Raw genomic sequence first — 17779 nt, forward strand, 5'->3', positions numbered from 1 at the left:
TTTCACTCAAGACAAGCAATTAATATATTTATTTAATTACACTCATTTCTACAATTTATTATATTATGCGATCCATATTAATGTTCACAAGTATTTTACAAATATGTAATGAGTACTTCAGTCATGTGTTATCTTATTATATTCATTTACTGAAAAATAAAGGATACTCTTCTTCTGGTGTGAATCCACACGTTAGTCATTGGGACACTTCCACAATCCGAACTTGTCCTTCTTACTTCAATCTTCATAACATTAATTATTCTTAATATTTTAATATTCACTACACTACATTATGACACTATATTCAGAACACACTAAGAAAAAACAAGAAATGGTTAAAAGAGGCACAAAGAAAACACACAACCACTTCCTGATTTCCGTTCCTTCACGTCACATGGATTTTACGCTGTTCGATCGGCAGCAGGTCGAAAGACGAACGGACTGGTTCATGAAAGAATAGAATAAGAAGTCACATAACAAAGGGATTCCCTTAATCGAGTTATGACATTGCTCAATTCATTCTTGTTTCACGAGATATTATTTCCTTCGCATTATCCTAGTAATAAATTCCCTATCTGCGTAGTCCACTGCGAGGTACTCATCTCATAACCATGATTCAAGTTCAACGCTGAGAGAAGCTTTTAGGCCCATAAGGATTATTACATATTATTGGCTCGTATTGCCCTTTGCCATTAACAGTCCAACCCAAGTCAGTCACTGTAGGTAGTTCAGGATTTGCAGTATGTGCTTTAAGCCATATTAGGACTTGAAAATGTGCTCTTTTTATGGCCGGACGCTGTATCTTGTGGTAGAGGCATGCATGATCCAGAGATTTGCTTTTTAGTGAAAAACCATCACCGCAATTCTTTCAGGGATGTTATCTTTGGGATCCTTAAGTATACAGAGCGTATAAATGATTCCAGAACTCGGAACATTTCTTCGTTGAAAGTATCTTTTCCCAGTGATGACAAAGCGTCAAGAACTGTGTCATCAGCGTCCGTAAATATATTAAAGAAACTTGTTTTCGTTTTACCATAAAATGATCTGGTGATATCAGTCCTTGAGAGAGAATGTAAGCCAATCAAAGCATCAGCTCCTTTGTGACCTAACGCTTGATATATCATACGAAAAGAAATCTCGCATGTTTTAGCTCCTGAGACAACAAGCCAGATATCCTGTGGAAGTTAAGAGTAGAAATTCATCGCTAGTACTAGGATATCAGTATCAGAAGAAACTATTCTTAGGATTGTGCTCCATTTAAATTTGCGAAGAGTGCATGTAATATGATTTTTGTATCAGCCTCTTCCTTTATTGTTACTAGAGCTCCAACATAAATCTGGCTAGTTCAACTCAAGATCAAGGAAAAAATATTCAGTCGCAGTTGTTGATGGAATGACAGAGGTCCACAAACTGAAAGGAGGAAAGGAGACAAGAACAATTTCTGATTTGACAAATCAGTTCTTTTTTCAAAATATTTTTTTTTCTGAGATACATGTTGTCTTTGACATATACATAGATAATTCTCTTAAATATGCAATAAGAAATCGAAGACAACAAGGTAGTGTTCCTGTCTTGTACAAGATACAATCCAACATAAACATAAAAAATATTCCTTTCAAAAACCTTCTTTCTCAGGATAAAATCAAGGAGAGACTAAGGGAACTTTTCAGTGCTTCTCTAGTGAAAACCAGCTTGGATAATGGATGAAATATTGTAGTATTCTATCGGAATCCTACTTGATTCTTCCTGTCCTACATGAATAGTCCGTCTCATGATTTGTAGGTTAATTTTGGTTAGCTTACTTTCAATCTTCAGTTTCATTGTCATTACTGCATTTCTCTCACCTCAGCGGCATTCAAAGATTTCTCTTCCCTAAGTCCGCTTCCTATGGTCCATAGCAGCTTAAATGTTGGTGGTCTCAACTTCTTTTCAAGCTCGATTAGACGCTGTATATATACATCGGATTTGCGCGACAATAATATGGACCTTACCTTACTGGGTCATTTATTTTAAAATCAAGGGCACAGTTTGAAAGACACAATGTCTTTCTAAATATCCGTTTTCGATACTATACATAGCCCTTAATTAAGTTTTCTCAAACGTCATGAAATTTATATTTTATTGTTTCATTGACTCCCCTACAATTTCTAATTCTTGTTTTAAGGGCTTCAATATGTGTAACAATTTTTTCTTGTGTAACGAGAAAATAGGTGATAGTTTTGTTTTCTTTTCAAAAATTATACATGTTCTTTGCACTAAGGATTTGATTTCCTGTTGTTCTTTGCAATCTGGATTTACTTACTTCACGGTTTGTTGTGCTTCCTATTCATCCCAGGCATTCTTGTCCTAGCAAGAGAAAAAATTGCCACTCACCTCTATAGTCAAAAATCTGTTTGAACGTCGCAAATGTTTAGAATTTTGTTCCTATTCCAATATTGACTACCAGTTTCATCCGAAAAGTAAATAATAGTTTCTAGTTTAGGCAAATTTTCTTTATATAATTTATGACATGAATTTGAGGTATATAAACAACTTACGTGCTATGTTCCAAATATTCCTTTCGGATACAAATGAAGTAATTTGGTCTTCTACCTTCTGTACTTATTCGTAATTCAATTACAACAATTAGTTTCATGTTTATCAATGTTTTTTTTATTTCGTACTACTTTCAATACTTTATTTTATTATTATTTGTAACTGGTTATCAAATTTATTTAATTTTCAAAATTAACATTTTTATTTCAATGTAAGCTTATTCTTAAGATATAAGTCATCCAACATTAAACTAAAAATAAATTAAAATAATGTGTTCTGATGCAAGTTAGGAAAATATTTAGTTCAGAAACAAATGGTTGAGAGTTCCGTACAATTCTTGAAACATTTGTTCACAGACAAATATCAAAGTTGAATTTTTTACTATAGTTTTCTCGTATATAGATGCATATTCCGTAAAATAAATATTCTATTTACCACCAGAGATATACATCAAACTTTGAGTTTTTAAAATTTAAAATTTTGTAATTTTTGCATAAAAGTTTTAAAAAGCATTTATGAATGTTACTTCCCTAGCTGTAGTGAGTACAATACTTATAATAAAAATTAACTTAGATATCTCACATGCTCATTATGAACTCCAGATCTTAAAAAAGTAGAATTCGTTAAGTTTCAATTAACTCGTTTCATGGTAAGAGGCAAAATTAAAGAGGAGAAAATACTAAAGAAAATTATGCTTATCGTAGTGTATTTGAATAATTCAATCCCAAGATATACAGCTTTACACCAAGGGTGGAAACCTTCATTCGTTTTGGCCTTGTGAGAGCCGCGCTCACCTTCATTCTCTCTCATTTTTTGTAAATGAGGGCAAGAGTAAAAGAAGGCGAGGATGAGAATGTATTTTGAGGGCGACGGCGAGATAGAGCGAAAGTGAAAATATATTTTGAGGGCAACGACGAGAAAAGGCGAATGTGAGAATATACTTTGAGGGCAAATGCGACTAAGAGCGACGATAACAATATATTTTGAGTGCGAGGGCAAGGAAATATTTTTAGGGAGACAATATATTTTGAAGGCAAGGATGAGGGCGGAAATTCATTTTGAGAGTGAGCGAAGGCTAAGGCGTGTGAGGACTAGGAAAATTGTCCACTTCTGGCTTCGATAACATCTGTGAAGTTACTAATTGACATACGACATACTGAACAAAAAATTGCCAATCCTTGTAAACGGACTGGAATTAAAATTAAAAAAAAAAAACATTTCGTGCTGAAAATCTATATGGGAATTGTATGTAAAAAGTTTAAAAAGTAAAAATGGCCAGGCAACCCTTATTGGATCACTTCATATGGATCGACTCGTAGTAGGAGATTGTGAGATGTTAGAATAGCAAGAAATTTTCATTTTCTATATTCATAGAACAGGACTTTTTCTATATGCATAGGATAGAGTTGGGAGTTGAAAGTACTTCCTATATGCGTACTTCCAAAGGTAATTACGACAATTTCATCTTAATATGAAATCCCAAAGCAAATACAATATGTATGGGTAGTATTAAAGCATATATGATAGCTGAACTTCAAATGATGACAGCAAGTGTCTCGTGTGACTCTACAATAAATCGACTAAATGTGAAATATACTACAAGTGAACATATACTCGTGCAAAGCATAGCTGGTGTTACAAATAATTATATACTCGTATACAATATTTACACATGCTATGCTTTACACCCGATTGTATAGAATACAAGTTTGTTTGGAATTTAAAACAAATGTAGAATTTCTATATTGTTGGTTTGCTTCACAACCTCATGGACTCTTGAATAAATCACCGAAATTCACTTTGAAGTGATTCAGTTTCTATTTCTAGTAATTCGATTTAAAAATATCACTAAAATCACATATTTAAAAACAAATAGTGATAAATTCTTTTAATGATGAAAAGTTAAATATTGCTAATAGTAGTTGTTGATTTGCCTAAAAGGAAGAATAATGACGGGAATGAGAACGAGAGTTTGCTTTAATTGCAATTAGCTTATGTGGAATGAATAGTAGGTATTCGTGGTAAAGTTACCTTATAACAGTTTTACAATTATTGTAAATTGATTTTACGTAAGGTTCGAGTAATTAAAGGGTTTTAACACAGGTCAGTAAAAATATTACATTTGATTTTAGTTGTACGCTTCATTTTAGTTTGCTTTATAAGTTTCTTACCCATTGTGACTGTAGCTTAGTATTGAGACCATAAAGTAAACCTGCAGTTTAAAAGGAAATTACAGTTGCCATAGTTTAAACAAAAGTTTTAAAATCCTTGGAATGTTTCTGAAAATAAACAGGAAAATTATACTTTATTGTATTCAATTTCACCTTTGTTATCATATTAAATGTTATACTAATATTTGCATATTTGCTGAACACAAGGATGTTTGGTTGGTGGAACTGAAATTTAACACCTCTTTTAACACCATAGCTATATGAGACATTGACCTACATCTTAACGTGGGGGTCCGAATCACATGATACTCCTCCAGTAAGCAAACTATAGCACTCCGTCTCGAATACACGTACGAAAACCTAATACCCACCAGAGAGTTCAGATATAAGAATGAAGTAAAGGAAATATTTCTTTTGACTTTTTTTAAACGCATCTTAAAGCCTATAAACAAAATTACCTAATCGAATTCATGTTTCTTCAGTACCAAATACGGTCATTAACAAATTAGCCAAGAAGGAAATAACATAAAATTTGTAAACTATATATATATTTGTTACCATTGCGGGAAAGTTTTAGTTTTAGTACTTCTGAATGTAATCTTGAAATTTTTAAAATCGACTCCATGATCATAGAACAAAACAAAAAATGAACATTTATATTTGTTCATGTTCGGAGTTCGTATAGTAGAAAAAGCAATGTTGAAAAACAGAAAACATTGATACCTAAGCTACGTTTGCATCCTAACATTGTTTTGTGCTTTCTACATGAAACGTGTGTTGGTTCACAATGCTCCGAGCGACGAAAGCATGCATTATTCATATTTGTGATAGTCAACTGGTTTGATTTTGTTTCCTCACGTGCGAGAAATAGCAGGCACGAACTCTTTTACGTATGAAAACGTCAACACACATTATATTATATATATATATATATATATATATATATATATATATATATATATATATATATATATAATAGTAGTATATAGCTTCTTTTTCTGGGTTTCTTTCATATAAAAGCCCGTACAATCTGCTTGATTCGCCTGCCATCATCCTTGCTACTTACAATGTTCTGTTTTATTTCATTCTGTTCGCAATTCTTCATGTATTTTTGTAATCAATTCTATTCCCAATTCATTTAGTTAGTACCAAGTAGGGCATAAAATGTATCTCCAATAAAATGCTCGTCAAAATGAATAAAATATTTCCATCTAGTAGGTCTATATTGTAGTATTGCGACATAACACACATACAGACTAGTTATAACTTATATTTCTGCAATGTGGCATCCAAGTTTATGTTGTTTTTTGTATTTTCTATCATCTGTTTCAAATAATTGATATTGTCGTTGGTGTCGATTCTTTTTCCATCTCTGGGGGCCGCGGTGGCTCAGTGGTAGAACGTTCACCTCTGGTGCTTGGGGTCCCGGGTTCAAACCCTGCTCCCGCCAAGTGAACTTTGTGGTGGACAAACACCGTGTGCGTGGGTTTTCTCGGGGTTCTCCCGTTTCCTCCCACTTTCTTCATTCCACCATTTCATTCATTTCTCATAATCACCGTCTCCTTTAGCCTAACCGGCATAAGCGTGGGACGTAAAACTTAAAGATTTCATTTTTATTTTTTATTTTTTTTCCATCTCTGGTATCAATCTTTTGTTTTCTTATTGAAAACTCCAAAATTAAAAAAATGATTGACGTCATGTTTGAGTAGCTTGGTACCAGGATCTGTTACACTCTCATCTGCAAACATACTTTTAAAATATACAGATAGACGCATTCAGAACTTTAAACGGTTGCACACAAGCAACGTTTTGCAAGATGTTTAATTTTTAGAAAAGATGGTCAGAGGAAAGTTTAGAATCACAAAGAAAAGGATCAGAGAAATCGTAATGCATTACAAACTAACACCTTATCCAAAGGTAAAAATTGATTCAGAAAAGAAAACCTATCATCCCTAATCAAATACATTGAAAAGAATGTAAAATGGAACAGAACGAGAAAATTAGAATATAGCTTCCTAAAATACATTGTCAGGTTTATGAATACAAATTCAGTTGCTAGGTACCAGCATGCGCGAACATGTCCGAGATGTAATTGCGGGTAGTTCGAAGTTGCTGTCTGTTGACTTCAGGGAGAATGGTTGTGGTCTCTTTCTGAATTGAGATATGGCTCCGAAAATTACGGCTTTCTGGGAGGATTATATGTGTGCCCTTTCCTGTGTGCCCTTTATAGTTATAGCCGAATCAGTAAACTATGTATGACTAAATGTTAACGTGTATCATAGAACAAGATTAACGTTATATTGAATCGCAACACAAATGGCACCATGCTGTTAGTGAACTATCCAATATTGGGTACCGTACATGTAGGAGGTTTGGGAGTAACCCTGATATTATGTAAAAAAATTAAGTCCTTATCCCGAAGTGAGGATACAACGTTCTGCTTCGACCATAATCGCACAATTGCGCAACGTTTGCCAGAAAGAAAGACGTAAATTATACAAAAGAAAAATAAAGCAAAACAAAAAAAAAAGAAAAAGATCAACAGTTTAAAGTTGTATCACTGCCATCTTGCAGGGGATAGGGATAATCAGCGTTCCCAATGTGAGAATTCAGGTGTCATTACTCTCCCAAAGCGCATGCATTTTTACACAATAAAAACACATTTCTTTCTACAATTATTAAACCAAAAAGTCACATTCTTAAGCCAATACGGTTAAAGTTCCGCAGCGGGTCAGTTCTAAGGTCATTTCACAGATGACAGTTGAAGCTAGTAGATGCACAAAGGGTGTTGGAATTTTATAATGAATCGTAAGGTGTTGTCCCGTGAAGATTGAATTTTCCACATAACTGCGTTACATTTTACAATTTTATTTCTACACGTGTATAAAAGCGTAAATAATGCACAAACCCGTGAAGAAATTTGTGCAGTTTGTGGGCAAGCTATGTTATCGAAAGCAACAGTCCAAACGATGATTCAGTCGCTTTCGCTTTGGGAATACCGATGTCTATAATGCTCTTCACAGTGAGCGAGAACTTAACAGTAAAAGTAAATAATATTCCGGCAAACGCATAGCAAAACCGTTATGTAAGGAGTCATGACATCGCCAATGATCCGAACGTCCACCATCAGACAGTGTTAAATCATTTGGAGAAAGCTGCCTACAAAAAGAAGCTCGACGTTTGGATGCCATTTGATCTGACTCAAAAACACTTACGTGCTTGAATTTCTATCTGTGAGTAACTACTGAAACGTCACGAACTCGAGTCATTTCTCAATCATTTGCTTGCGAGTGAGGAAAAGTGAATAACCTACACCACCAACAACAACGTGCAAAGAAGAACATGGTTGACGCGAAGACAAACTCCACAGTCTCTGTCAATGCTCAAGCTGATGTCCAGAAAGATCATGCTGTGTTTGATGGGATTGAAAGGGTAATCGTGTATCACGGGTTGTTGCCGCTGGGTAGAACGATAGACCCGGAGCTGTACTGGTGACAATTAGCGCCAATGTATCTAGTAATTCACATCTTGACGATCCTGACTTGGCACCAATCAGACTACTATTTGTTTTGGTCTCTGCAGAGTTCCCTGAATGGTATTAAATTGGTTTCAAAGGAGACATGTAAAAACCACGTTACTTTTTAGAAAACCTGAAATCACAGAAGTTCTTTGAGAAGGTATTATGTGTTGCCGGAAAAAGGCAAAAGATCATCGAACAAAATTGTGCATATTTGATTTCATAATGCAATTTTTAAATCACAACGAAAGTATCGTCAATTTTGATTTTCGAAGGCTGAATACGTTTCAGACAACCTGATATTTGCTTTCAACTTTCAGCAAAGAAGTTATGTGAGACGTATTACCAACTTCATCATTCATTAAATTTGCTTATGGAATGTTTAACTAATATTACATTATATTTTAGCACTATGGCTGGTTGAGTGGCTAGCGCGGGTACCATTGGAGCACAGGATCTCGGGTTCGATTTCCAGTGGGAGAGTCTTCAAAGTTGAACACATTACGGTGATTAGGAGTCCATTTAAGTTGGAAGTCCACGTCTTATTTAGCCTCAGTGTTGAAGAAGAAACGATAAGCTTAAACCAACCAAACTATCCATTAAATTTTAAAGATTTATCGAGGCAAATATTCTCGTTGGGATTAAATGCAACTGACTTGACAAAATGATCAAAATAACATAATGTTACATAGCATTAATTAATATATCTATTTTTGCAATCGCTGCTTAAACTTGTCGAACGACTTACAACTTAGCGTCGAGTTCCGAGGTTTCAGAGAAAACCCACGCAAACGGTGTTTGTCCACCACCAAGTTCCCTTGGCATGAGCAAGAATAGAAAAAGGGATCCTACGCACCAAAGGTAAACGTTCTACCACTGAGACACCGCGGCCCCAGAGGGGATCGAGCTTGAATCTTCAATACAAAATGTTAGGATGTCAACTGTTTAGCCACCTGTGAGATTCATAGCTTTCTTTATGATGTAAAACTGAAGGTATTCACCTACTTGGAATATTTTATATGTTTTTCATACATATGTGTCCTTGTCCTAACTGTATATATACGTATTAAAATAATGTCTATTCTATTCTTCTTATAACTCAAATGCAAACTATTTGCTTAGCGGAAATTGTGTAGTCTATGCGATTCTAAGAGAAAACCGTGAAAGAAAGACATTTTATACTTGCACGTGTACATATTGCTGGCTAACGCTAGTAGTTTCCACAAAATGACTTTACAACGTTCACTCTGAAACCTAACAAACCACAATTTCTGAGCAATTTCAACCGCTCACAGAAACCTTGTAGTAATTTGTTAGAGTAATTCCAGCAAAGCATAATTTAAACTGACAGCGTATACAAGGAAGTTTAAACCTCAGTGTCCTTATACAGAGGTTATATTATGATACAATCTCTTATGGACAAGGAGTCTGCTGTTATTTCATTGCATTGCGATGTAAAACCCAGGAACCTAAAATTATTTATTGCAGTTGTGAGCGGGATATACAAGAGATGACAAGAAAATTTTATCTTAGTATCTAATGAATTTTATTGTATATTATGAAATAGGTATAACCCAAATTTTTTGGTATAGCTCTCTCGTGTATATATGATTAGCATACCCATTATAACTTTCTTGGTATTTATTCAAAATAAGTCTTATCATGATTATAGTATTAGACTGTAAAATACTTTGGATGAGCATTACCCCGTTGTCTTATTTTCGATATTACTTCTGCAGAGGTCAGAGAAATTTGGATTCTTATGATATTGCATATTGCTATATTTGCATTGCAGCTTCCTTAGTTTATAGCACGGTATAACAAGAGTGATATTGTATGTTTTCGTTTTACATGTAGATTTGAAATATATAATATCATAATGCAATGCGATTTGAAAAATACTTTGTGTTGGGTTGGCAACACTGTTAGCCTTGTAGTATAACAGGGTATACCCAACAATGTTCTCTTCTCTATATTTGCATGGTACAACATTTCAGCCTCTTTTCTATTGGTTTAAATGTTATATGGTTGTATCAAAATAATTTTTCCACCCTGTATATATAGTTAGTCCTATACGGAGTTATAAAGAAATTGGGAGCCGCGGTGGCTCAGTGGTAGGAGGTTAACCTCTGGTGCATGGGGACCTTGATTTGATTCCAGCTGGCGCCAAGTGAGCTTTGTGGTGTACAAACACCGTATGCGTGGGTTCTCTCGTTTCCTCCCACATTTTTGATTCCACCATTTCATTCATTTTTCATCATCACCGTTTCCTTTAGCCTAGCCGATATAACCGTGGGACGTACAACTTAGATATTTCACTTTTTATGAAGAAATTAACAGGAAACGTGAAACTTGAATTAAAACTGTGCAACATTCGTGTGTAATTGGGCTTACGCTCTACAACTGATAAAAGTGAATGGTAAAATTTGAGAATAAATCAAACGTAAATACTTACGTAAAATACTCTTGTACCTTTATACATTTATTTTTTTACTATCCTATTTTCATTAACTTTGAATTTTCAACTTTATTATTTTAGTATGAGCGAGTAATTAAATATAATATCCAAATTAGATTTTTTTCAGCCAGAAGCTAGTTACTTCGCAGAGATCAGCATTTTAACTAATATTAAACAAATGAACTTTTTTAAATTATCGTTTTCCTGCATTTGATTCTGTCATAAGAATTTTGTAGAAATTAAACAAATTATAACAAATATTATTTAAATCACCTGCAAACGTGACAAGTAGCATAACTTCTTTCTCAATTACTACAACAACTAGAGCTGCCATGTACTAGAAAAATATTATTTCCCAATTCTGCTTAGTGCAAACACATAATCAAAGGATTTCTTGGAGTAACAACCAAACGAAGACTGAGCAACACTGGCTGGCTTTCAGAAACCTTTATCCAATACGCAAGAGCAAAATCTGAGAGACTATACACTGAGATACAAAGTGCTAAAGGGTGTTCTTTGCGCAAGGGTAATATGAAACCGTAATTAATCTTAGTTATGGGAGATATAGTTGGTCGTTGTCGAGGGATAAAACTCCGAAAGGAACACTGGTACTATATGTAAATATTAGTTGGCAACCTTTTTCGGTTCATGGGTTGCATATTAGTTAAAATAGAAAAAAATATTTTTCCCGTGTAATTGCTATATTTAAAATTAAAAATTCCTTATTTGAGATGTTTTGGTTACCAATGCTACTGCCACGATGTGAATATTTTGCATTGTCGGTATTCTGGTTACTCATTTTACGTACCCTTAGTTTTCTAATTTTTCAATATCATACACTATTCATGTTTCACTTGTGAATTTTATGTACCTTGAAGTTTTAGCTGACGACGTTTTGTGCAGTCCACGTTTTAGTTGTCAACATCATAGGTATTGATATTTTTGTTGTCGATTTTTTGTAGTTACCTATTTTGGATGCAGGTGTCATGCACTTTTAATGTTCTGATTGTTAATGATTTGGTTGTCGATAATTTGAATGTCGATGATTTGTTCGTCTATATTTTAGATGTCGATGAACAGGTTGCTGCTGTTTTGGTTGTCGATGACTTGGCTCCTGACTATTTGGTTGTTGATGTTTTTCTTTTGATGATTTGGTAGCCGATATTTTACGTGTCGATATTTTTGGTTGTTGATGAAATGTGCCGTCTGATGTTAAATATCATTGATGAAATGTACGTTGATGTTATTGGATCCATGTTCTGGTGTTAATGATACCAACATTGTTCTCTCACAGAGGTGTAGGACCAGGATTTCAATATTCGTATAGAATTTTGTAAGATGATGCTTAATCGGATATAAAATGATGCCATAATGACAGATTTAACTATTTTTTTACAGATGAGGCTAGTTTTATTTGTCGGGAAAGCATAATTATAGAAAAAACAAGTATTTCAGTTTATAAGCACATATATGTATAAGATAGCTCAAAAGTTAATAAATCATCTACCATTACCGACGAACTTTTAACAGATCAATTCTTCTTTGCGACGAGTACTGTGACTTTAGAATACATATTTGCAAATATTTCGAACATTTCTAATTTTAGAAGTACGTAAAGAAAGGTATATAAGGCGTTCCAAATAGTAAAGGACAAACTCAACAAAGACTTGTTTTGTCAAAATTCAATATGAATGATCAAAATAATCGTCCGTTTTATTTCGAAACCAAAAAAATCATTTCACTTTGTATTTTCTTAGGAAAAGAGGAACGATTCCCATAATCGATACACAAAGGCACAGAATAGAATACCACAGGGCAGTTTGATATTACTATTCGAACACTTAAAATATATATCAGCCGTCCTGATCTCCTTAAAGTTTCTTTAGTTCGCCCTTATTACCCGAAACGCTTTATAAGTATTGTAAATACGCCTCCGTACTCCCATTTCAGTCTTCAAGCGACACATTTTTTGGCCGACTACGTTGATCGAGAAATAGATTCGTCGTACCAGTAAACATCTAAATATCCGGCAACCTTTGGAGCTGAGGAATACAGAATATTGGATGGTTCAATGTCCTGAAAATGTATTTAACAGAAAATGACTATCTGTGTACAGTTATTCGAAGAAAGAAAATTCAGCAAATGAACGATAAAATGAAAAAGAATGAGTAGAAATACTCGTTGGCAAGTAAAAGCTAGACGACTCTTGGTTGTCAACTACAGTCTCATCAAAAAACAAATTATACTTCCAGAAAACTGGCGGGTCAACGCGGTAAATTTGAAAATCGCTCCGAAATCCACGTGGGAAACCTGATGGAATCGGATTATCGATGGCCGAATTTTCGAGTGTCAGTCATTTCTTTTCGTCCAGGAGATCTCTAAATACGACACCCTGCAAGTTTTGGTTATAGCGAATGGAGGTCTGCCGTTAAGCGGTTGTACACCATTATCATAATTCAAAGTTACACGAATATTTTCCAACTTAATTCATCTTGCTGAGATTGCCCGTTTGAACTAAAAGACGATTTCAAATCCAGCTATATTTTATGATTACCTTTTATGTATAAATCTACTCTTTTACAAAACTTCTTTTTTTATGTTATGATTTAAAATCGATTGACATAGTCGTATTGGAAGTATAGATCACGTGTTTGTTTGTAATATAGTATAGTTGCTTTTATATATATATATATATATATACTAAAATTATTGGACTGAATTGTAGCTAAGTGAAAGCACTCGTCAGTAATTAAATTATACAACACAAATATTGCAATTAAACATGAAAGTAATTCTTGATTGTCATAAACATTTCCATTTATTTCGTGTACGCTATATATGGGAGTGGTTTCATGGAACACAGAGTGTCTGTGTATGTGAAAGAATCAGAAGCAAATAGTTTACAAAAAGGGGTCAAATGATTTCGTTTTACTCATATTGTCACCATCATGCTAACGAGACGGAAAAACCAAAAGCATGTCAGCTGCGGCATTTTTTCTTTTGTCTGTTTTGTTTCTTTTTTCCTTTTTTTACAGACTTTGTTGAGTACATGAGAGTATATCCAGTTGAATCGTTGAAGTACTGACACATGTTTGCTGTTTTTCATTGTATATTTCTTTGTTTGGATAAAGCAACACTTCACAATTTACGAATCTACAGAGCATAAAAAAATACTTTTAAAAATCGGTGAATGGTGAACTACACAAAACAAAGTAAACAATCATAAAATGATATCCATGAAACAAAAAATGAAACCAAAACACTTTAAAAGTTGGCAACTAAAGAAGATTTTTCTCTTTTTTTTTTTTTTTTAAAAAAAAAGTGTGTTTGTTTGTAATTTAGTAGTTGTTGACTATGTTTGTTTAACACAAACATTCTATATTTATCTAACACCAACACACAGAAATATGAACTCATTTTAGATTGTTTTTAGAAAGCTAGATGGTTATTATTGATAGTTGCGATCTGGTTTTCAATATTATATGTAAACAGACGACTATCTAAATAACCTTTTTCAGACAAAATATACACTGAAATCATTTACAGTATACAAAACAGACACCACAACTTTGAGCAGTGTCCTCTGCTTGAGCTAGGTTGTATCGCTTCAGTATTCCTGTAAGCAAGGTGATTGAATACCAGCAAGTTTGTTCAAACATGTACAACAGAGTTGCTAACAATCGAACTAGAAACACACTAAATGACAAACTGCGTATGCACAACATATGAAAAGACGTGTTAATAATAATAATAATAATTTTACTTTAAAGCGTTAAGCTTTACAATTATATTTGCTTAATGAGGTTATTTTTCATTTTGTTTTGATTGAAAAAGTATTATATGAAACTTATAGGTGGCAAATGTGAATAAATAAACTTATGTTATTCTACAAAAGCTAATAAGCGAGAAGCTTTTATGGATTGAGATATATTTTGATTTAACATTTGGAAATATTTTTTTCCTCATACACGAAAGGGCACAAACGTCTAATTATGTAATGGGCACACTTGTATCACAAATGCTTTATAAGGCAATACAAGAAAATTATATAGTTCTTAGCCCTCCCAGTGGTCTAGCAGCCAGTTCATGTTCTGGTACACGTGGTCTCGAGTTCGACTTCTAGTGGGAAACACTAAAATTATACTTTCACAATCATTTACTTTCATTAATGATCCGTATTCTTTAGCTTAGACAGCATAGAAATAGAAGATTAAATTAAAAAGATCTATTTTCGTTTTACAAAGTTATTACTGTTACCGTATTATTTTTGTAGTCCACTCCGTTAATGAAGTAACTAGCGCGTGTGTCTTTGGTGCATGTCGTCCCGGATTTGATTTTCGACGGAAGAGATTTGAAAAATCTGAACGTATTGTAGTATTTCAGATTCCACCTTAAACTATAGATCCTCATCTCATATAGCCTCGGGAATGCAAAACTTCAACAAACAAACAAATGAACAAATTAATAAGTTAAGTAAACCCTTTCTCGCTACTCAAGTGGCTAGCACATGCGCCTTTGATGCACCGGATCATTTGTTCGATTCCCAGTTGAAGCTCAAATAGTTCGAATTTCACGTTAAGAGATAGTCTTATGTCTCATATAGCCTTGATGCTGACAAGGGCCATAAAATTAAAATAAACTAAACATTCACAAGTATTTTAATGTATTGAAGAGACGGGGAGGAGGAAAAGGCACTATTATAACGTTTTGGTTAAGAGAAGCTATCTTGTAATATATATATTATGGGTGCCTTATATAAGGTAATGTCGTGCTATGATACGTACACCCACGAAATGTATTCTATGTGGCCGTAAATACGCATTAGGGAATGACAGCTCCCTACGAGAACGTTAACCCATGCCGACTTCATGACAAAGTCATGAAATGACATTTCCGCACTATAATAGAATTTAGAATGTCCAACCATGATAACAGAGGAACCAAAAGAGAGAGAGAAACGAAACTTTGCACGAAGCAACTGGAGAAGGGGGGACACCTGCCCGTGTATTGATGAACATCACTGGATGAACACTGTTGCCAACCTAAGAGAAAGTTATGTTGTAATTCGAATGACCTAAATTGGATATCATCATTGGAAGCAACAATGAAAACAAAAACAAAAGAGATGGTAAACATTTCTTGTAGATAATTTTTACAGTTACTTTTGTGAATACGTAGAAGCAAAAACATTCTCTAAGAATTTTCCCCCTACAGTAATCAAATGTTATATAATAATATTTTCTATTCTTTTTCTAAATAATAATTATCATCCCTTACCTAGCATAAAAATAATCATTCGAACACTATTTCAAACAAAAACAAATTATATTAGTAGCATGATACTGACTATAAATGAATGCTCACTGCACCAGGAAAAGGGTTACCTTCTACGGCCTACCCATCTTTGGATGAGAATGACATTGCACATTAAAGAAACATTTCCATTAAAAAAAAAACAAATAAATGTAATGACTTTTGCATTAATCCTCCTAACTCTTATAATGTAAATAACCAATATTAACTTTATCATATACATAAGCGTATCGCACAATCTTTCTATATTTTTCTAAATTGGGTAATTGGACTAGATCCTCTTGTGCTCTGAATGTCCCATACGTCAAATAAGAGACATTTTTTTGTAGTTGTTTCACTTGTCTATGAAAGGAACCAGAAGACTGGTTGGTTGGTTGGTAAATTTGGAACTTAACTGTCAGTTTAGCACCGAGGCTATATGAAACGTATACCTACAGTTTAATGTGGGATTCGAACCACATCAGCTCCCACCCAGAATCGAATGAGGATCTCCTGCGTCCAAGGAACATACACTAACCAGAAGTGAGAAAGGAAAGAAAAGTAAGCTACTGTTTTGGCAAATATCGTGCAAAGACTGTGTATCATAAATTACTCAATTTTTCAAAGAGAGCATAATAATAATAAATGAAATATGAGTCTGTTAGTACCATTCATAACTTGCACAATCTCTAACAAAATATATTTTTACAAAAGTCCTGAACAACGAATTTACATTTCCCTTTGAAGAAGAAGGAAAGACAATTAAGCTATAAAACGTATACCAAAATTTGAAAATTAATGTAAACTTACTTGTAGTTTATAAGGGTAGAACTTAATACGAATGTATGAAACAGTAGTCACTAGATAGGATCTCAAGCTCGAATAAACTTTCTATCGAAGAGTTTCCTCACATTTGCTATAAGAAATCTTTCCCACGCAGTGGACTTCTGCAAGACTGACTATTATTTATAAGATATTGGTGCTAGCGTAATTATATATGATATTCTAAGAATCCCATGAATGCTCCTGTTAAGTTACATAAACACTAAGAAATATACGTACATAAAGGATTATATAAATTTAGACGTAATCGCGAATACCCACCCCATGAACTCCTGTGAGTGAAGTTTTTCTCGGCGATATTACTCCTTCATAATTCAAAAGATTTTGGATTTCTTTTATTATTATTATTATTATTATTATTATTATTATTATTATTATTATTATTATTATTATTATTATTATTATTATTATTATTATTATTGGAAACCTTACATTAATGTTCTTGACAATCTTACATAGTTTGGTTACGATCCGTCAGGCGGTTCAAAAGAAGTAGTGTAAGGAATATATTTCGAGGGCAATGAAGTTCCTCTTGTTTTATTTAATTAGCGCGACTGGTCAATCTTAGGTTTCTCAATCTTTAAGTCTATCTTTTTTAACTTTAAAATCTGGCAGATATTTTGTCACGTTGAGATTCAATTTGAATAATAAATATGTACAACTTTGCATTTAAAAACTACATACAAGTATCATGAGAAGTGTTTATAAATCACCACGTCTGTTGCTGGTCACGTAAGCGTGTATTCTAGCAACGCGAATAATTTCCATTAAACCGTTCACTCGTACAAGGAATTCTGTGTGAGTAGTCTACAAGACTGATTACGTATAATATATTTCGGCGTGTTAAAACGGTTACGTATTGTGACAAAACAACAAATTTCATGAAAACTTCCGTTTAGGTTTAGAATTCCAATAGCTGTAAATACATAAGTGGTTCCCAATAGTGGTGTAGCCAGAAAAATA

This window comes from Thermobia domestica, chromosome 2 (genome assembly GCF_964235325.1).
Source record: "Thermobia domestica chromosome 2, izTheDome1.hap1.1, whole genome shotgun sequence".
NCBI lineage: Eukaryota > Metazoa > Arthropoda > Insecta > Zygentoma > Lepismatidae > Thermobia > Thermobia domestica.